At 47.6% G+C, this 20689-nt stretch overlaps 2 long non-coding RNA genes across 2 annotated transcripts in view; one reads left to right on the top strand and one right to left on the bottom strand.

Moving 5' to 3' along the window:
* The window catches only part of LOC309338161, a 243581-nt gene that overhangs the window by 121931 nt on the left and 100961 nt on the right, over positions 1–20689 (bottom strand). The gene's annotated exons all lie outside the window — the stretch shown is intronic.
* LOC309338115 overlaps positions 4004–20689 on the top strand; it is a 37296-nt gene continuing 20610 nt past the window's right edge. The window contains exon 1 of the long non-coding RNA XR_014154724.1: positions 4004–4197. This is a non-coding gene — a long non-coding RNA (uncharacterized lncRNA). The remainder of the gene's footprint in view (positions 4198–20689) is intronic.

Genomic DNA, 20689 nt, shown 5'->3' with positions numbered 1-20689 from the left:
CTTACCACGGCGCCCAAAGGCGAAGGGGAGGGGAGTTGGGAAGGAAGAAGCCAGCCAGCCAGCCAGCCGGGAGGAGGGGCGGGGGGGGGGAGGGCGATCGGAGGAAAGCTTGTGTATGTGTGTTAATCTTTGCAACTCCTAATCTTAGCACTTCCACTTCTCTCGCTGCGTCTCTCGCCCCCCCCCCTTACAACACTCCCCACCATTCCATTCCCTAAATAAAAATGGTTTTTAAATAAATTCTTTGGTGGGAGGCGGATGCGCAAGGCAGTGCGCAGCGCCTCGTTTGAATGGGATCAGCAATTACACGCGGAATATGACCGCCGCCTTTCAGGAGAACCCCCCTTCGAGCTAAAGGAAGCGAGAGGAAAGCGGGGAGAAAGTAGAGAAAACGAAGAGACCTGGGCCAACCAGCCCGCCCTCAGCTCGGTCTTCGAGAGAACGGGCTCCGAACGGAGACCATTTACACATGATTTGCACGTAGTTGCGCTTCATTCTGCCTATCTGAGCACTAATAGCGCTGGGGAAGAAAAGCTAGATGAGATCATTAGGCCCATCCTCAGGCCGCTGACCCTGCCAGGAGCAGCATCTAAATGCAGGGGAGGCGCGGGGAGGGTGGGGTGGAGGGAGAAGGAGGAGAGGGTGAGCTTCCTATGTATTTCCTCTCTCCTTCTCCCTCTCTCTCCCCTGCCCTCCACCCCACCCCGCTCTGAGTTTCTGAGAGGCTGGCATTACAAGACAAAACTTTGCCAAACTCGTTTTCTCCCTTGGATCGCCGGGATCTGGTGCTGGGAGAGTCCCAAGAAGGAACCGCGGGAAACTGAGGCCGACGGGACTGAGTTCCAAATCCGGCTGCGAGCTCCCACGCGCCCTTCACCCGGGAGAAAACGCCCCACGCAGCCAGTGGAGCTCTGGCTTCCGAATGTGGCCACCACAGGCCACCCTCCGCAGTCTTGACGCGCGGGGCCACAGGAGGCTCCGATCAAGCCTCCTTTCTTTCTTTGTTTATTTGTTTGTTTGTTTGAGGATTGTGGCAGACATAATTAGGCTCTGGTGAATTCTTTTTCAGGGGCCGGGTGGGTGGGCTCGGATTGCCGCCCAGAACTTCCCCCAAACTGGTCCTCCTTCCCTCCCCCGCGCGCCCCTGGACGCTGCTCACGGATTTTCTTCCCGCAGACCTTTCGCCCTGCCCAAGCGAGTTTCGTAAACCCACCGGGGATATTGCCCTGATATAATATCCTAAGCATTGGTTGCATCTCTTCGTAGGTTTCTCACCCGTCTCAATTCTTTCTTTCTTTTTTAAAGGTCGAAGAGTAATCAAAATATTCGGGGAGGGCGGAGTCTGGTGGAAACCCCATATTTACACATATATCTATAGGTGAAAACAAATCGCTGCATGCTTATCTCTGGCCCTAAAGCTAAGCCGGCCTTTTCCGTCCAGCCGCCTGCCTCCATTTATCCTTTAGGTGCGTTCCTTTTAAGGCGATTTTAATCGGCATCTTGAGCTGGTAACTCCTTTTGTTTGGTAGCTGCGGCTATGGAAGTGTGATTTACAGAGATTTGTACGGGTCATGGATGTCTTTCCAGCCTTACTGTGTATATTTAGACAGGACTTTGGTTGGTGTTAAAAAGTGTATATTTTGAATGGGTTCACACACAGTAGCAAAACAATGCGGACATTGTCAAGGCATGTAGAACGCGTATTGAAACGCAGCATCCAGACTTTTCCTAATCTGCCCTCAATAAAGCTGAAATAATTATCCTAAGCCGTCTTTCTAGAAGAAGAAGGGGGGGGGGAGAATCATTGAGGAATTCAAAACTTAAAAAAAAAACCTGGGGGGGGGAGAAACTTTGCTCTGCATTCCGATGCAGATCTAGTAGTACGAGGGGAGGGCTAGGGGGGTGAGACATGGAGCCCAAACTCCTTGCAGACATCAATGGGAGCGGAGAGGGAAGAGGTGGGGGCAGATGTACAATTAAAATGGGGAAACATCGCGTGACTTGGCTTATTCGGGGGGATAATCATCATCATAATTCGCAATGCTGCAATGAGAGAGTGAGAAAGAGAGAGTCTTTAACCGGGCTCCCAAACTGGTCGGGATCTTTTCACTGCGCAGCCCCCATGAAATAAATGCCAAGTGGCAGATGAATAGGTCCAGTTGGAATAGCTATTGGACTGGAAGATCCTGGCTGGATTATGTATTCATCACTTCTCTAGCAAACTGTCAACGGGGGTGTGCTACGTTGGTTCATATTCCTAATGAAAACAAGTCACCCTCTTAATTTTTAGTGATGTACTTAAACACTTCTGTTAACGTATTTGCCGGGAGGGGTGGGCTGGGGTGGGAGCTGAGGAATCCTTCCCTCGCCATCCTCAGTCCCTTGCCCCAGCTCAAATTTCAGCCCTACGCGGTCGGTTTTATGAAAGCCAGGAATTGCCCACCATCGTGTTCAGCAAAAAAAGAGGGAGGGAGTAGGGTTATACAGAGCACCTCATCATTACAAGCATTCTCTTATAGGTAAAGGATTATAGACAAGGGGGAGAAATGAGGTTAATGATTCGGGAAATGGGAAAGCGGGGCAAGACTTCTTTCTTCGCTCTGTTCGTCTTACACGATTAGGAAGAAAGCAGTTGGGGAGAAAAACTACAACTAGTCTCCAAACTGTTCTTTCTTCCAACCCAGACGTTGCCTGCTTCCAAGAACCTTTCGTGCCCGTCCGTGTCTTTCAGCGGGACAGCTTCGTAACAGCTGGATCCTACACGTGTCTGCTCCGGAGTTAAGGCCCATTGAGATCCACGGGCCTTCCTTCGGAGTAAACGGGCCTGGGCCTGGGCCGCCCTTCGAATCCTGCCTCTCTCGAGCAAAAGGTCTCCATACACTTTAAACGTGGGTCCAGTTACAGATAGGTAGCCGTGTTGGTCTGCCATAGTCAAAACAAAACAAATTCCTTCCAGTAGCACCTTAAAGACCAACTAAGTCAGTTCTTGGTATGAGCTTTCGTGTGCAGGAATTTGTTTTGTTTAAACGTGGGGTTCACGGATGGGTTTGACTTCGACTTAAGGCGTTTGGGGTTCCGGGGATAGAGATGGGGGACCCACACAGAAGTTGTATTTCTCTCTCCCGCTAACTTTCACCCAGCCCCTTCAGGCGCTTAATCGACAAACTATGGAAAAAAGACGGGGTTTATTACACTTCTCAGCTGAGCTCCGATTCTCTCCTAGCGCAGAAACATCCTGAAAAGAATAAATGCCCATATCTTTCTCTTGAGTCTTCACGAATCGGATGGAACAAGCTTCTGCCCTCCCTAGCTGATGCGTCCCACAAGCAGTGGGGGCTTCCTTTTCCCATACAAGGGACTAAGATGGATAAGGGGCAAAATATGAAAGGACATCTCAGCAGGTGGAAACAAGCCCGGGTCGTCTTCTTCTTCTGACTAAGACGTGTTGATTCTTAGCTCGGCCGTCCCCAAGGCGACTTTCTGCAGACAGCCCCGGACTTCTGTTTCTAACGCAGCGTCAGCCATCTCCCCAATGCCGACCCCAACCTCATTTCTGGATACCGGTGCCTTTGTGGCCCCTGCTGAAGTTATCCTCCCCAAACAGCCGAGCGCGCACACAAGCGCACGGACAAACTTTGGGCATTGTTACCGGGTATCGGGTGGGAGGGGGGGGGCGGACAGCGAGGATAGGCTTTGCCCTAAGCAGGGCGACTGGAGCTCTCCATCTCCCCTCGCCTAAGCCTGTTAGGGACACATTCTCCTGTCCTTAAACGTACAAGCAGATAATTGTTGGCGCGCTATCTTTGTACCGAGGAGGCCAGGGTGTAAATGCCTTTTAATGACTGCAGCTGCTGGCTGAAAACTGTCAATGGAATTGGCGAACACAGAGCCCCCGGAAAAGAAAAAAAGAGAGAGAGAGAGAGAGAGAGAGAGGAGAGGCGCTTTTTTCCTTTTTTTTTCCTTTTTTTTTTCCTTTTTTTTTTTTGCAAGCAAACTGCTGAGCCTGAGAGCCGCTGCAGCCGGAGAGCGAGCGAGCGAGCGAGAGAAAGAGACAGACAGAAAGGAAGGAGGAGGAGGTGAAAAGAGAAAGAGTGATCGGAGGAAAGATCCCAGCAGCCGAGCCGTCCGCTCTTCCGCCTCTTCACCCGGGCCAAAGACAGCAAGCCATGCTGACCTTGAAAATCCTTTCCGGATCCTGTAAGTGGCGGTTTGTTTGGGGGGATGGTTGTGTTTTTGTTTTTGTTTTAATTCATACGTTCAGGTCCCACTGGAAAAGCCGCTGCTTTTTTTGCTTGTTCAGGGTTATGTTTTCTTTCTTTTTAAGGATCCATTCCCATCCCCACCCCGCATCTCACTTCCGTGACCCGATGGCTTAAGAACTTGGGGATAGAGTTCGATCCCCATCTTTGCTAAGGAGCCCGGGAGGGGAGGAGAAGGGAGGGAGGGAGAGAGAGAGAGAGGAGAGGAGAGAGGCCGTAGCGGGTACAACGCCTCTGCTCGCAGCCTGCTTGACTTTTCTTCGACACGCTTGCTCCTTCCTTGGGGCTCCGCATTTATTTACCCGCCCCCCCCAATCCCTTTCACCAAAGGGCATTTTGCACTCTCATTTTGAACAGGCTAAGAGGAACAGAAGTCAATTCCCCGGGAGAGATCAGTGGGGCTTGCTTCCCAAATAACGTGCTTTGGACAGGATGGCGGGGCGCGCTGAGTGGGGGGAGCCGTCTCTGACCGCTCTTCCACCTCATCACTGGTTTGGAAGGGGTTGTTTCAGCATTTAGATCCCGGAGACGATTTCCCCAGTGCTGGAACTACCTGGAGCACCTAATTTGAGGGAAGCGGGTTCCCAAGTAATTGTCTTCCTCGGAAGTCAGTCCCTTTGAATTCAATGGGGCTTCCTTCCCGGTCGTCCAGGGTCTGGGGAGGAGGCGGCGCTCCTCTTGCGCGCGTTGGCTGTAAAATCCAATCTCTCTTTGGGCAACTCGGTGGATGCCATCCCGCGCCACCGAGAGGCAAATCCCATTTGTGTGAATGGAGCGTGATACCATAAGTGCGGATCCTGAAAGCGTCATCTTAACACTTAGCATCTCCACCGCGCCTTGTCTTGGGACTCCAAGCTCCTTTGGTTCAAATGTAATAACTGAGGGATGGGGGGGGTGTCTCTCCTTGTCTGCGGGATTGCTTTCTTTTGTGCTTCCCAGTTTATCCCTCTTTCCTGCAGCCCCCACCTTCCTTTAATCCTGATTCTGTCCGGAACGACCTACCAGGCGGGTCAGATTCTCTCCCCTGCTTTTATGTGTGTGTTCAGATTGTGTGCTAAAGTACAATTCTAGGCTTCCTCTGGAAATTAAAAAAGTGTTGGGAAGAACAGGGAAGAATTAAGAAAGGGAAACCGGAATAAAAGGAAAAGGAAAGGAGAACTCAGATCAGTCACAATTACACACACCCCCCTAGACACAACAACAACAGGGTTTTCATTGAATTACTTAATAGCAAGCAGTGATTATATCCTGGTACAATTATATCCTTAAAAAGAAGAAGGCTCCCTTCCCCATTTCAGAATAAATAAGAAACGAATACATATGTTAGACGTCCTCTTAAGTTTGACCCACTCGGCAGCTGTAATTCAATCCGGTTGATGTGAAGGGTGTGTTGTGCACGCGGGTGTAAAAACCGAAGGCAAAGGGCTTTGGCGGGGGGGGGGGCTGGTGGGGATAAGTTTGTATTAACTGGCTCAAAGCCACCTCCAAAGGTTCAAGGGGAAACTTTATATATATTTCAGTATTTCTTTTCTGCTGGTAATATCGACGTTAAGGCTGCAGCCTTAAACTCCTTTATCTAGTGGTTGAATCCAGCGAGGTTTTCTTCTAAGCAGACAAACGTGTAGGACTGTGCTATTCAGAGTGACAAAGAAACCGAATTGGTTTCGGTTAGGAAGAATGCAAAACGTGTGTGTATGCCTAGTTTTGAAGCCAATAAATTCTGTGCGGAGGAAAAAGTTCTTCTGTTAAAAGGAATAGTTGCGTTTCTAAAGCAGCCCCCTCCAACTCCCTTGCAATGAGTTTGTTGCAGGAATTCAGAGCTCTCGTTTTCAAAAAGGTCTCTCTGGTAGCAAATCCTGTTTCTCTGACTCGAAAACGAACCCTCTCTCCTATAGTTTGTCCGGGTAGTTCTTTTTTCCACTTCCTGACAAGGGCACTCTAATTCCAGGTGGAATGTCTTTTGCTTCAAGTCTTCCGATTTCTGCACTATTTTCAACCACCCGCCCAACTTTCCCCCACGGGGACCTTGGGTTTGCTTGTATGAAGGTTTGCACTTTTCCCCGGTTACTCGGGATCCCAAACAATTTATGCTTCGCAATAACTCACGCACATTTCAGAGGACTGTATCTCAAGTAACAATACCCCCTGATTAAATGCAGGTACAGTACTTAGAAATTCAGTCCCAAGTGACTAACAGTCAGGCGCTCAGACTGATCTTATGCAAACGAAGCTACTCCAAAGTAAGTGTTGATCCTTATTTACTTGTAATTACGCCCAAGTAAGTGTATATAAAATTGTAGACTTATCTGCACCCTATGGCTTCAATTTAGAGTTAGGAGCGACCCAGTTATTTCAGTGGAACTTAAACTGGCTTCAGGCTACAGTCCCATTATACGTGTGGGGGGGGGGGAGAGCAGCATTGGTCTCAGTGGCACTTACTCCCGAGTAAACAATCCTGGGATCGAGCTTCACCTGCCCACTGGGTTATGGCCCCATGTGTTTAGGATCAGAAAGTGGTGTCCAGTCCTGCGGGCAAAATCCTGATTGTGTAAATCCCACAGAGTCCGGTGGAACTGATCTCCTAAGTCACTGTGTTTCAAACTGCAGCCATAACCTGGAAATCGTTTCCCTGCACGGTCTTGAATACCGTTAAATTTTGTTATTGAACATACACACACGCGTGCGTGCATATATCAGTGCAGGCGTAAACTTTAAAGAATAGTTACAGTTACTGGAAGACAGTACCTATTGCTTACTCCAAAGAAAACGTGCTTTAAGGATGCTATTATTATACGCATCCTCGGTAGTAAATATCGCCAGGTACATCGGGGCTCTACTTCTGAGTGGCTCCGGATCAGGCCGCACCAATCGGTGCAAGGGAGATCCTTAATCTAATTTAGAAGCTGTAATTTAGCTATGTGAAGTAGAAGACACGCTCGGGCTTCTTGGCAAGGGCTGACAAGGGCCAGCCAGGCCGTTGGGACTGATAGCCGCCTCATGATTTAGCCATCAGGGAGGAGGACAAATGTTAACGTTCCCATGCAAAAACGTAGGGGACGGTGTTAGCCGGATCCTACGCTGGGTTTTAAACAGAAACAAGCCCTTCCGCGCTCAGCAAGCCCAAGGAATGACGCACAAGGTCTGGCAGCCCAGAGAAGTTTCTTCCGTCCACAGGCCTGAAAAGGAAGACGCCGAGAGAGCGCAGGCAAAGCACAGGCATGGCTGAAGTCCGATTCTCCACTTTCCTCCGGATTTCCAAACAAGAACTAAACAAGAAAAACCAGAGTACTACGATTTCCATCCAAATTGTTCTCTCTCTTTTAATTCCCAAATTCCTGGCGCGAGGAGGAGAAGGGAGGAGTGGGGGGGGGACCCTGAATATCTTATCAATCTCTGGCAGTGACCCTCATTAGGGGGGCATCCTGCTCGAGGCCCCGCCGTTGGAAGAAGGCTGCCCAATCAGAGCGATTGCACGCCTTGTTAGTGATGGCTGTAATGAAGCTTCGCCATACACTCGAAGAAAAGCTCCCTCAATGCCGATTTACCTAATGTCAACTCGTTACTTCTAATGAATCGCATCAAAACCCGGCCCTGAATGGGAAGCGGGGAGCAGGCGCTGAACCTGCAGCCCCTCCGCCCTCGCCGCCCCGCTCTCGACTACAACCCCCCTGGGCTGCCTGCTCCCACCTCATCCAACCAACGCCACCTCCTGCCTTCTGCGCCTTCGAAGAGGAACGTTTACGCAGCTCTGGGGTCTCGGGGAGGGGGGTGGGAGACAACGCTCGGTGGCCCCGATCCGTCTAAAGCAATCCGTGACTGGCAGTGCAATTTGGCCCTCACAACGACCCTGTGAGGTAGGCTCAGGCACAGAGGGTGCCTGCCCCGAAGCGCGTCATCGCTGGGCAGAGATTTGAACCCACCATCTCCGTAGGCAGCGCTTGTCTCTAGCCCTGACGCCACCCCTGGCTTTTCTTTTCAGTGGGAATTCCGACCCAGGCTTATCCACATTAAATCAGAAGTGCGTTTGTTAAGTAGGTACATTGGAGTTCAAGGCAGGGCGGCCGCCAGGCCATATTGCGTCACGGGTGAGACGAGGCAGAAATACCCCACCCTACATTTCGAAGGGACTGATCTCCCCAACTCCCCCCAAAAAAGATTGAACCCACCTTCCCTGGATTGGGACCAGCGTCCTTAGGGGGACGGGGCCGTCGCGTAGCGCCTGCTGCGTCGGCCAAAGAAACGGGACGTGGCCCCTTTAAATCCCGGGCGCCAACATTCCGTAAGGGAACTTTGCAGCAGTTAAGAGTCTTTGCGCTGCGTTTTCGCTTTTCTCCGAAGGGGCGGGCGCGCCGCCCTTTAAAATCAATTAGTATTTTTTCTATTCTGGAGGTAAATTATTCAAACAAATGTTTGGAAAGACCCCGAGGGGGGAATTTGGCCATGACAAAAGGTTTGATTAGCCTGATTTCCTCCTCCCCCTCGGCTCCCCCCCCCCTTCCTCCAATACACACACCTCCCCAAAAGTAACAAAGCACAGAGGAGCTCCAAGCCACTAGAAGAGGGCAGCGCCAATTAAATGCCAGCCATTCTCTTCCTCGCCCGAAAGTACCCCCAAACTGGGGGTGGGAGCTCGCGGGTCTGGGTGTATGTTTGTTTGGGGGGGGGGATTTATGGCCTTGGATTTGCCAAAGTACAACAAGAATATAAAGCAACTACCACAAATATCAGAAAAGCCGCAAGTGCTAATGGGGTGTGTGTGAGAGAGAGCGGGGAGAGCTCGATTCAAACAATAGCAAGCCCTAAATGCAGATTATTACATCCACCGATCCTGGTCCATTATCTGCCCTCCGTACTGTCTATATATTGATTTCCATATCCGCGTTTCATGTCTGTGAAAAGAAAGGGCGATGGTGGTGGCGAACCAACAGAGTCCAGAGGCTGAACTGTAGTTCCCCTTTGGTCCTTGCAAGCATGGCGAGTGTGATTTTTTTTTGGGGGGGGGGTTGTTCCTTAACTTGTCCACCTGGCTCGCCCTTCCCATTTCACCTAGGCACAACCAGGCTCTGCAAACAGCAAGTTGTCCGTGTTCTATATAAGCGCAGCTTGGCCTCTAAGCCGTCTCCCCAAACCTTTCCAACGCAAGAAAAGTACAATCCTGAAAGACTGGTGGAAGAACTAGACAGATTGGCAAAAAGGTAACATAAACATTTCCCCGGGGGGGGGGGTACCGACAGCGGATCAATCAAGGCCCAGAACAAGAGTGCAGTGCTTAAACCTCCACACGCACCCCTCCTGACACCCCGCTTAAAATCAGCTGCTTTTTTTGTTTCCTCCACCAGAAAGCTTTACGAAAAGAGAACAGTCTCCAGCCAGAGAGAAGAAGGGAAGTGCGGATTTGAGAAGCTTTTGCAAATACGGGTTGCCCCGACGCCATAAACCCTTACTCCGAAGTAAGTCATGTTGATTTCACTAGGAGGGACACCCCTTAAGCGCACACAGAATGGCGCTGTTATGTCGGAGCACCGGGGAGGCGCAGTACAGTATAAATGCTACTCAATCTGCTTCGGAGTAAGGAGTTTCGGGATCGTGGCAAGTCCCGTAACTGCAAGATATTTCAAAGGAAGGTTCCAAAGTGTGGCTGAGGTTAGTGCTTGTGTGTGAAATTATTCAAGATAGGTCTACACAAGCCAATATAACCGCTCTAGAGTGGGGTGGATTCCGCACTGAACTCCACGCAGACACCACGCTGTAATGTGTGAATTTCTTGGAGGGCGCCGGAATAACGCGATGAGCACGCAGGTGTGTCGCCTCTCTCCGCACCATCCCTGTATTTATTTTAATCACCAGTGCTGTGGAAGGTCGAAACTAAATGAAAATATCTTCCAAACTGCAAGTAACCCTGCCAGCCAGGATAATGCCTCCGTTGCTTTCCATAGACCTCTCTCCTGCTACAGCACATTTAAGCAGAGACGGTCACTGTGTTACAGAATCAATTGACATCGGCTGAAGTGAGTTGTGGATGTCACTGCGATCTTTCACAAGCACTGGAGCTTCTGACTCAGCGGGTGAAAGCATGGCTTTGCTATCCCCATATATAAACTAGTGTTCCCACGAAAATTGAAAATAAACATTTTATTATTATGTTTAAATAATAAAACATCCGCCGCCGCTACCACGACCCCAGGTCAGGACTCAGCCAAAGGAAAGCACTCTTCAGTTCCATTGATTTCAAAGGAAAAGGCATGAATATTGGCTAAGTTCTTCCATTGAAGTAAATGGGGATGACTCGTGATTCACTTTGGCTCACTGTCAAGGAGCGCCCAAGGTTCTTCAAAATCTTAACACTCCTAGCACATGCGAGGATTTGGGGAGAAGGAAACTGGGTGACGCATGATCAATTGATGATGATGATTTCTTCCTACAAGTGTTCAAATTCTCGCTGACGACGGCCCAGGAGTAACAGTTCCACCCTGAACAAAATGGGCTGCCCTCTTTATCATGTAAATTGCCATTCACTTGACACCGCACACCCCTGTTTAGCGGATCAAGCTCGGTCCTGGATTACTGGGGAACCTTTGTAAGGCTCTTACTCAGGACTAAACAAATATTTGACAAAACTCCCCAAAGAGAACGCTGATCATCTTCGGCTGTGTCAGGGAAATGACCATTCATGAAACGTAGGGGAAATTTCAGGCATAAAGATACTGCCCTAGGCAGTCTTGCTGATCAGTAAGTCAGTTCCGTATTTATAATCAGGAGTCCCTTATGCTTCAAAGTCAATATGTTGAGGATGTGGTATTAATATACATGCATTTTAAATTCAGGATCCATATGCCCACACATATTAGTTCAGTCAGGCTAGATTACTGAGAATATTAGGTTAAAATAAAATAGGGAAAAAACAAGAAAAGGCGTGTTTGTGTGCCTGATTTATATCTGTACGGTAGAGATAATTGATACATGTGCATGTCTACAAACTCCAAACTCCCAAAAACTGTTACACACACACACACACACATATATATAAAATAGCAGGCTCTAAACCGATCTGAGATGCCACTGCTTTTAGTGGTATAATTTTCTCCCGAGAAATCTGTTGAGAGCAAGGGAAGTCACGAGTCTGCTTGTGGATCCGGTGATAATCATAACAAAATGACACGGATCGCACCCTGCATGTAGCAAAAGCATTGGTCTCGCTGTGCACACTGCATGCGTCTTTATCAAAGGTCCTAAATAATCACATACACACGCATTCCCAGTTAAAGGTGCATTTCTGTGAAATTTCAATTCTGTCTTCTGAAACCGCTAATTGCTCTGTACTCTATTCATTTTTTTAAAAAGATGTGTACACATCATCAGCAAGGGAATGAGAGAAAGAGCGCAGGGAAATTGGATGTTTTTTTTCTTTAAGGAAAGAGAACGGTGGGGAGGGGAATTTCATATATGAAGAGGAAATATCTCCAGGAATTTCTCTCTCCCTCTTACGCCTTCTAAAGCAGTCAAAGGAAAGAAAGGTATTTAAAAGTTGTGAGCCGCTGAAAGGGGCTTCAGAGAATGTTGCATCAAGAGGTGCAGCCCACAATCCCTGTTTGGATTCAACAAATAGGCTTGGGCCGGGAAGTCAGGTGCAATTTTCTTTGCGTTTCAAATGGAAAAAAAAAGCGCTCCAGAGACACTGATCTAGATAAACAGAGGAGGAGGCTCCGATTTCATTACAAATTAGTCGCTATGAATTCAGGGGGGCGGGGGGGACCGCAACCCTGATAATTCCTATCTAAGAAGAATACAAGGGGTGACTGCAAAAGAGGTCACGCTCGGAGAAGGACCCATTGAAAGCAATGGACTTAAGAGAGGCTGGTTTGACGCGACGTTGGTTTCAGAAGTTCTTCTCTGAGCGTGATTGAATCAGCTACTACAGCATGTAAATAGGGAGACAAATAGATAATCCGAATGCAGTTAGGCAGCCATAAAATACAGCAATTCGAATCTAGGGAGATGGATTTAATCTATTTATTGGGTAACCCCCTCCAACTTCCTTCCTTCCTTCCTTCCTTCCTTCCAAAAGAACCACAAAGTACCATGCACGGACCCCTGGGAGGACTGAGTGTCTTTCGTGACGCTCCTGCTCCTCTGCTATAAACTTTTTAAGGCGGGCCTCAGCGGGCTAACAAACAGGCTGGGGGCATGAAAGGCCAGGGGCTGCGAGAATCGCTCTTGACTTCTTAGCAGTCGCCGAGAAAGGAGCCGGAGCGGCTTAATATGAGGGGCTCAGTCAGCAGAGAAGACAAAGTTTGGGGCTGGGGGGGGGGCGGAAGAGCCAAACAAAACGCAGAATCGAGGGATGACGGGGAGCGGGGTGCAGGGGAGAGAGGAGGAGAAGGAGAGGACGAAAGTTGCGTTTCACACGTGCACTTTGGCTTGGCCCGTTTGACTGAGCACTGGGTGCTTGGTGGGAGAAACACAATAACAGCTCCACTGCCTTCCATAGGAACCTCCTCCCCCCCCCCCATTTTTCCCTCCAGGGTATCCGGAAATCCATAGGAGCTTTCACCTCCATCTCGATCGATCCACCTTCTTCCTCACCCCAGATCCAAGCCAGGGAAGGGGCAGGTTGAATCTTTCCGAAGCGATCTGGCTGTTTCCTTTCTTTGCAAAAGGCCATTATCCCCCAGGGCGCACCAATAGTTATTTCAGTGTCCCTTTGCCTTGCACACATCGATGGTGGCAGGCAGCTTTTGAGGCAGACAAGAGGCACGGACCCGCGCGCGACAGAGAGATCGTACAGCAGGAGCGTGCGGGTCCATTCAGAAGTTAACAGCCCTAGGGGCCACCAGGGCTGTGCTTCTGAGTAACAGGTGCTGGAAACTGCAGGAGCTGGGGTCCCGCTTGCAGATTTCCCAGAGCAGGGGTACCAACTTGAATAAAATATTGGGGGGAGCCAGATAAGCCCCGCCCCACATAATCAATCATATGACGTGGTGCACACATACCATTTGAATGGCAATACTCATCAACTTTGGGGGGGTGGCCCCCTTGGGGTTGGCTCCTATATTCCAGAGGCACCCAGCTGGCTACTGTAGGAAAAGGATGCTGAGCCTGATCTAACAAGCTCCTCTTATGTTCTTAATCTCCAGGGACTTTTAATTTCCAGGGCAGGATGCTCAAGGCTGGAGGGTGAAGCTGGGAACCTGGGGAGATTCAGTCTCATCCAACTCACTCAGAGGGCTTATCTCCTTCCTGTCTAAGTAGGTGTATGTGGGAGACTATAGACAAATTGACAAGAGCAAACAGCATTTTTTGACCACTTTCACATGTGGTCTCTTCTCCTGTCTTGGTGTTCACTGTTCGCAAAACATGCAGGGATCCTTTAAGTGATTTCCCACACACTTCTAGATGTTTCAGTCCCAAAGGATTTGACTGGAGTTACTCTCACGTAAAAGTGCAACCCTATGAGGCTGCTACCCGGAGAAGTTCCATTGAAGTCAGCACAGCTTACTTCTGAGTTGGCATGCATGTTAAGTATGCTTAGACTCACACCCATGTAGTCTAATATATATACTGCATGTGTAACAATTTCCATAAACTAGCCGTGCTTATGCCCAAAATTTAATTTTACAGGTATTTGCACAGGTGTATGATGTAACATGCCCCTACACGCACACACAATTCTTTCTGCCTGTACACATATCTATAGATCGCCTGCATGACATACCCTTACACGTAGCTATTTAAGTAAATGTAAAATTGGAGTTTGGAAGTACAGCTGTGTAGATTTTGTATACAGAGGAACCCATATTATGTCTGGTATCACACAAGACTAGATATCAGAAATCGATATCCAGAGAAGACAGCTTGAAATAAGGAAGCTTTGCTAGACTAGTTTTAGCCTTTTAGTTTAAGTAATCCAGAATGCTCTAACGCATAGTAGATTCTCCTGGTATTTCCCCCTTTAAAGCAATAACCACACAAAGTCTTGCAAAAGCTAAAAACAACATTTACTCACTCAGAATACTTGTTGAAGAGCAACAGATACAGCAGCTGGGACTTCAAGAAAAGAAGTAAGATGTTCCAGGTCTGAAGGCATTGTGTCTTGGAACCTTTCAGATTAGAGTTAGGTTCCTGCGACTCTATACACCCTTACTTGGGGGGAAACCCTGTTAAGGACTTGTTAATAACTTCCTTACTTCTGAGTACCTAGGATTGGGCTGTTGAGCACTATTCAAGCAGGCCTATGGTGAATGACATTTAGTTCTAAGTAACATTGGATGCACTTACACAGAAAATAGTCCTATTCAGAACAAGAACCAAGACTGATTATTTCACCCATATGGTACTCCACATGTACTTGGAGGCCGGCTCCCAATAGCCCCAGCCATTACTGCAGATGGTTATGGATGATGGGAGTCGTAGTGCAACAACAATACCTAGAGATTACCAGGTTAGCCATCCCTGGCCTAGCCCCTTATTAAACACATATTCAGCAGGATCTGCTCCCAGCTTTTCATCCATTCATTTTCCAACATGATTTATTTCTGCTTACTGCATTTAGGTTCAAGAAGCACACCGATACCACATTTTTTACTGAAACCAACACCACTAACTTCATAACGAACAGCATCTTTTTGTCCAACAGCTGAAATCCATGCAGACCTCTTCTTAATCTATCTCCCCTTAATGGAAAAGCCCTATTCAGGTAGGGTTGAGCTGCTTGCACAAGGACAATCAAGGAGGGACTATCAGGGATTTTAATGAAACAGCTGGATCCAGTATCCAGTTAAATCCTACAATGGGGTTCAATGGAGCTTACTCCCAGAAAAAATTGAATAGGATTGTGGTCTTAATTTGTAAAGTGCCCCAGAGCAAGGTGTTTTTGTTGGGAAGGGTCTTTGGCCCTCATAGAATACACTATAGAAGTCAGTTAAATACTTTTGCCAGTAGATGAATGAGATACAAGATACAAGAATAAGAAATGACAACATTCTCATGAACGCAATGCCTTTATTCAGTAGTGGCTGGAGCCCACTGAGAATGCAGTGGGGCCAAATGCAAGGAGCCCAAATAGTAGGCAGAGCCAAGCCAACTAATTCTAGTTCCCACCCCTTCCTCCTCCCTGTTGAAGTCTACAAGGGCAACTGAGCCTAAGGAAGAGGAACCTGACAGGTAGTGCCAGCCCCCTCTGGACTGCTTATTAAGAAGGTAGATAGGTGGGAGATGGATGAAGAAGGCAGAGGTTGTTGGGACAGTGCCTCACATGCCCTGATAGACAACTCCATTGCCTCTCTTAGATAAGCCAAAATATCAGAAAACATTAGTCATGTTTTTGAGTTCTCCAGACCTCTTCAATAGACTGGATAATAAGCAAAGCAGTGGGCCAGGATGCTTGGTTGGTAGTAACACCACAAATCTGCATCTGGTAAGGCTGGCCAGGGAAGTGTCTTAAGGCACAAAATGGTAAGGGATAACAACAACAACAACAACAACAACAACAACAACAACAACAACAACAACAACAACAACTCCCTGCCTTTTTACTTATGGATTTCAGCTGTCTTTTAGTTAGTATGCAGGCCTCATCAATGATGGAGATTGATTGAAGATTAAATTTGTAAATTTAAATTTCCCGTCCCTGTGTGTGAGAGAAATATGAGAGTAAACAGACTGTGAACTGCTTTATAGCAGAATAAAAATACTTCTGCGCTTTGGCAACTTACTGGAAGATAGGAATTAGGCAATTATTTGTGGCCAGCTGATCTTTCCCCTCTCTGTCCCCTTTACTAAGAATGAACCACTTTTTAGTAAAAACAATAAGGTTTACTTACATTTCAATGTAGGCAGCAAATATGCAGGTAAAAATACTGATTGGTTACAAAATACAAAATTAGTTTCCAAAATAGAGCCTGAGCTCTAAGCAGAGCCCAGGCATGTATGTCTGCTCATATCACTGGCTTGAAAGGAAGAGACTGAGGCAAGGAGGAAGGAGAAAAGATTAAGATCCCTTGTCCTGTTTCCCACCACAGGAAGTAGGGGATATGACATCACACAGACCTGTCTTCTCTAGGAATACAGGAGTTCTGTGAGTCATAACCTTTGCACTTATCCAGCTGGGCTCTTCTTACAGGTGGCACTTCACTCTACTGCTCTCCAAATCCCAGTCCAAGAGGGTCAACTTGCAGATACCAAGTATTTGGAATGTTTCACGACTTCCATTTAGCGTGTTTGTTGGGATCAGATCATAAACGTGAAACACAGGAAGGCAAATTATATGGCATATGAACATAATATTGAGCAGAACTTTTGTCCAAAACTGGCAGTGATTTTGACTGCAGATACCTGGGATTGAATCTGGGAGCTTTTGCTCTCAAAGCACGTGCTCTGCTACTGAGCTAAGGTCCCCACACACTTCTGTTGGGTAGGCTGTGTTTCTCCCCCTACCAGCTTTATTCACACAGAGAGGCCCAAGTAACTTTCCCCTCTTGTTCAGCTTTTATTCTGCCAGTACGTATCCTCCCCATCTATAAAGGGATAGCTGAAGAGATCAATGACTGACAATGAAGACAATGGAGAGATCTATGACAGACCAAGCTGACAATGTTCTACCTTCGCTATTGGAGAAAGGACACTTCTGCAAGCCAATTACTGGGAGTCAAAAGTGAGGAGAGCCCTGTTGCAATTAGGTCTTGTGTGAGGGCTTCCTGAAGGCATCTGGTTGGCTACTGTACTAGATGAGCCTTTGGTTTGATCCAGCAGGGTTATTCTTAATTTAATTTATTTTTTGCACTTAGATTCCAGCTTTCCTGCCAGGAAATCAAGGTAGCATATGTAGTTCTCCTCCTGCCCATTTTTTTCATTACAACAACCCTGTGTGGTAGGTTAAGCTGAGAAATAGTGACTGGCCCATGTTCACACAGTGAGCTCATGGCTGAGTGGATACCCTAGAACCCTGGTCACTTAGGTTCTTGTCTGTCACTTTAACCACTAAAGGTAAAAAGGCAAAAGACCCCTGGACGGTTAAGTCCAGTCAAAGGCAACTATGGGCTTGTGGCGCTCATCTCGCTTTCAGGCTGAGGGAGCCGGCATTTGTCCACAGACAGCTTTCCGGGTCATGTGGCCAGCAGGACTAAACCGCTTCTGGCGCAACGGAACACCATGACGGAAACCAGAGCACACAGAAATGCCGTTTAACTTCCTGCCGCAGTGGTACCTATTTATCTACTTGCACTGCTGTGATTTCGAACTGCTAGGTTGGCAGGAGCTGAGACAGAGCAACGGGAGCTCACCCCGTTGCAGGGATTTGAACCGCCAACCTTCCAATCGACAAGCCCAAGAGGCTCAGTGGGCTTTAACCACTACACTATACTGAGTCATTTAGGTGCAGAACATTCAGTTTTCATGACACTAATTGAACTAGGACACTTAATAAGCACAGACAGAGTGCTAAATGGTGTGCAGGGCAGCAGCAATAATACATCATCTGTCCAGGCTTACCAGTTGCAAGAGAAGAGGATTAAAGGAAAAAATCATGGCCAGGAAGAAAAAGATACAGAGAGAAATATATTCGACTGACCCAGAACCTAGCAAAACCGATCACTCCTTGCCTGCCAGTGAAGACAGAGCAATAGAGTGGGCTATGCCCTGGAAATGTTGGCCTAATTGTACCATTGAAGGCTAGCTGACTGGGATACTACTTCAACATAATGGTTAGGTTAGAAAGTCTCAGTGGTGTTGTTTTTTAATTTGGATAGTGGCAGAGTTAGGACATTCCCTTTCAGAGTGAGGCACGCCCTCCCCTGGCCTGTAAGCAGGTTCACCCCTCCCCTCCCCAGCTGGTTCCCAAGCCCTTTGGACATGCAATACTCTGAGGAGAGGCAGGGAATCTGTGCATGACTTTGAGGTAGTGGGTCCATTTCTTGGCAGCTTCCAGGAAAGTGGGGAGAATAATTTTCAGGATGAAGGGTAAGCCGTAGAGAACAGTTGTGGGGAAGACACTACTACTGTGATTTGATAGCTGAATGGACTTTACCCGATCTTTTCAGACTAAAGGCACAATCCCTTACTGGGAAAAGGAGCAGTTTTTTTCTTACAACACCTGTCTAATCAGAAGGAAGCCCCATGGAGTTCAGTGATGCTCGCTCCCAGCTAAGAGAGTATAGGATTGTTGCTGCAATTCACTTATCTGGGAGCCAGCTTCATTGAACTCAGTGGGACTTCCTTCTGAGTAGGCACATAAAGGATTGCATTGTATTTCCACTGTCTCCATGAAACCTGACTTTCAGCACCATATTTTTCATGCTTGCTTGGAACAAAGTCTCATTACATGTCCAGTGGGGGCTTAGTCCCTAGCAAGTATGCTTGGGGCACAAGCCCTACCCTCACAATTTCTCTCCCTTTTCCTACCATTCAGTAACTCTTTCGCCTTCAAACTGTCATCTTTACCACACTGATCACTTTTCTTATGTAGTTTGGGGAACCTGTGGCCTTCCAGATGGATAGCTCAGTTGATGAGAACATGGAGCTGATGATGCCAAAGTTTCAGGTTTGATCCCCATCAAGGAAAGCTACATATTCCTGCATTGCAGAGGGCTAGACTAGATGATCCTCAAGGTCTCTTCCAACTCTATGATTCTATGCTTCTATGTTAAAGGTAAAGGTAAAGGGACCCCTGACCATTAGGTCCAGTCATGGCTGACTCTGGGGTTGCGGCGCTCATCTCACTTTATTGGCCGAGGGAGCCGGCGTACAGCTTCCGGGTCATGTGGCCAGTATGACTAAGCTGCTTCTGGTGAACCAGAGCAGCGCATGGAAACGCCGTTTACCTTCCCGCTGGAGTGGTACCTATTTATTTACTTGCACTTTGACGTGCTTTCAAACTGCTAGGTGGGCAGAAGCTGGGACAGAGCAATGGGAGCTCACCCCGTCATGGGGATTCGAACCACCGAACTTCTGATCAGCAAGTCCTAGGCTCTGTGGTTTAACCCTATGCTTCTATGTTACTGGACTCCAATTCCCAGCATCTCCATACAGCAATGTCAATATCCAAGGATAGTGGGTGTACTCATCCATCAAAATGATGGATGATAGTATCCAAATATAGACCAAAACTTCCCTTTTAATCTCAAGATTGGTAAGAGCTATTTGACATTGGTGGACTCTATTTCATTGGAGGTTTTTAAGCAGAGGTTGGATGGTCATCTGTCATGGATGCTTTAGTTGAGATTCCTGCATTTCAGAGGGGTGGATTAGATGATCCTTAGGGTCCCTTCTAACTTTACCACTCTAGGATTCTATAAGGTCACCCAGTGAGCTTCATGACAAAGTAGGGCCTTGATCCCTGGCTCTCAAGATCCCCAGATCGGTTCTGTTTCAGCTGGGGATGAGGACAAGGGAGCTGAGACAAAGACTTTGATGGAAAGGGTGGGTTTTCTGGTGGGGTAAAAAGGAAGAGAGACTGTCAAAGCAGCCAAATAGATAACAGCATAGGACATCGGTTTCTACCTGTCTAGACAGTCAAGAGATTTCATTGTTAGTAAATAGATACTGTATAACCTAGTGATTGTCTTTAGAGATCACACCACTTGGGAGCTTAACTGAGCACTGAATCATTGTTGGAGGAGAACACTTTACCCTGGATATAATCACACTGAGACTCTGAGTTTAGGAATAATAAGAAATCTAAGTTCATTAAAGGAAATGCATACTTGATAAGGAAGTTCCTGAGGTGGAGATACAAGGTCCATGCTTGCTCTTCTTTCTCAGCAGGAGACACACACAAAGAGGTCTCCTCTTCCAAAGTGAAGGTAGAGAAGGAGGAAATGAAGTCAGCAACCCTAAGGGCATCTGTCTAACACCTGAGAGAAGGTGTTAAACAGGACAGTGTAGGAAACTTGGAGCTTCCTCTATTTATTATTTCCCATGCAGACTCCAATGAAAGTTGAGTTGCATCCCAACACTTTGAGCACAAAGGGTTTAACTCATTGTGAATACGCTGCCATGGATTTTCATAACAAAATACATCTCAGCTATGATGAGGTCTATGATGGGCTTCAGGAGGAGGGTACCTACTGTTCCATTTGCCTATACTATTTAGTCTACAGATATCATCAACCACAATGTCTCAGTCGATGTTACTTTGAACAAGCCTTCCATCCTGTCCCTAACACCCACTGAACCCTTTTAGACTTCCTTTCAAAGAGATGCTCTCAGAATTTTGATGCCAAGCTGCACAAGATCCACAGTAAGCTCATTGGACTCACATGTGAGTCAAAAGTGCTGGGAAATGCAGCTAATGGAATAAAAGAGTGTAGAACTGGTGTGTAATCCACTCATTAACCCCTACCCAAAATCTCACCAACAGTACAATCCTACGCAAGTCAGCTCAGAAGAAAGTTTCATGGAGGAATGCAGCCTAGTGCTCATACCCTCCTAAACGCGTT

Source organism: Podarcis erhardii, assembly GCF_964252035.2.
Source record: "Podarcis erhardii genome assembly, chromosome: 3".
NCBI lineage: Eukaryota > Metazoa > Chordata > Lepidosauria > Squamata > Lacertidae > Podarcis > Podarcis erhardii.
This window is presented reverse-complemented; position numbering and strand designations above follow the sequence as displayed.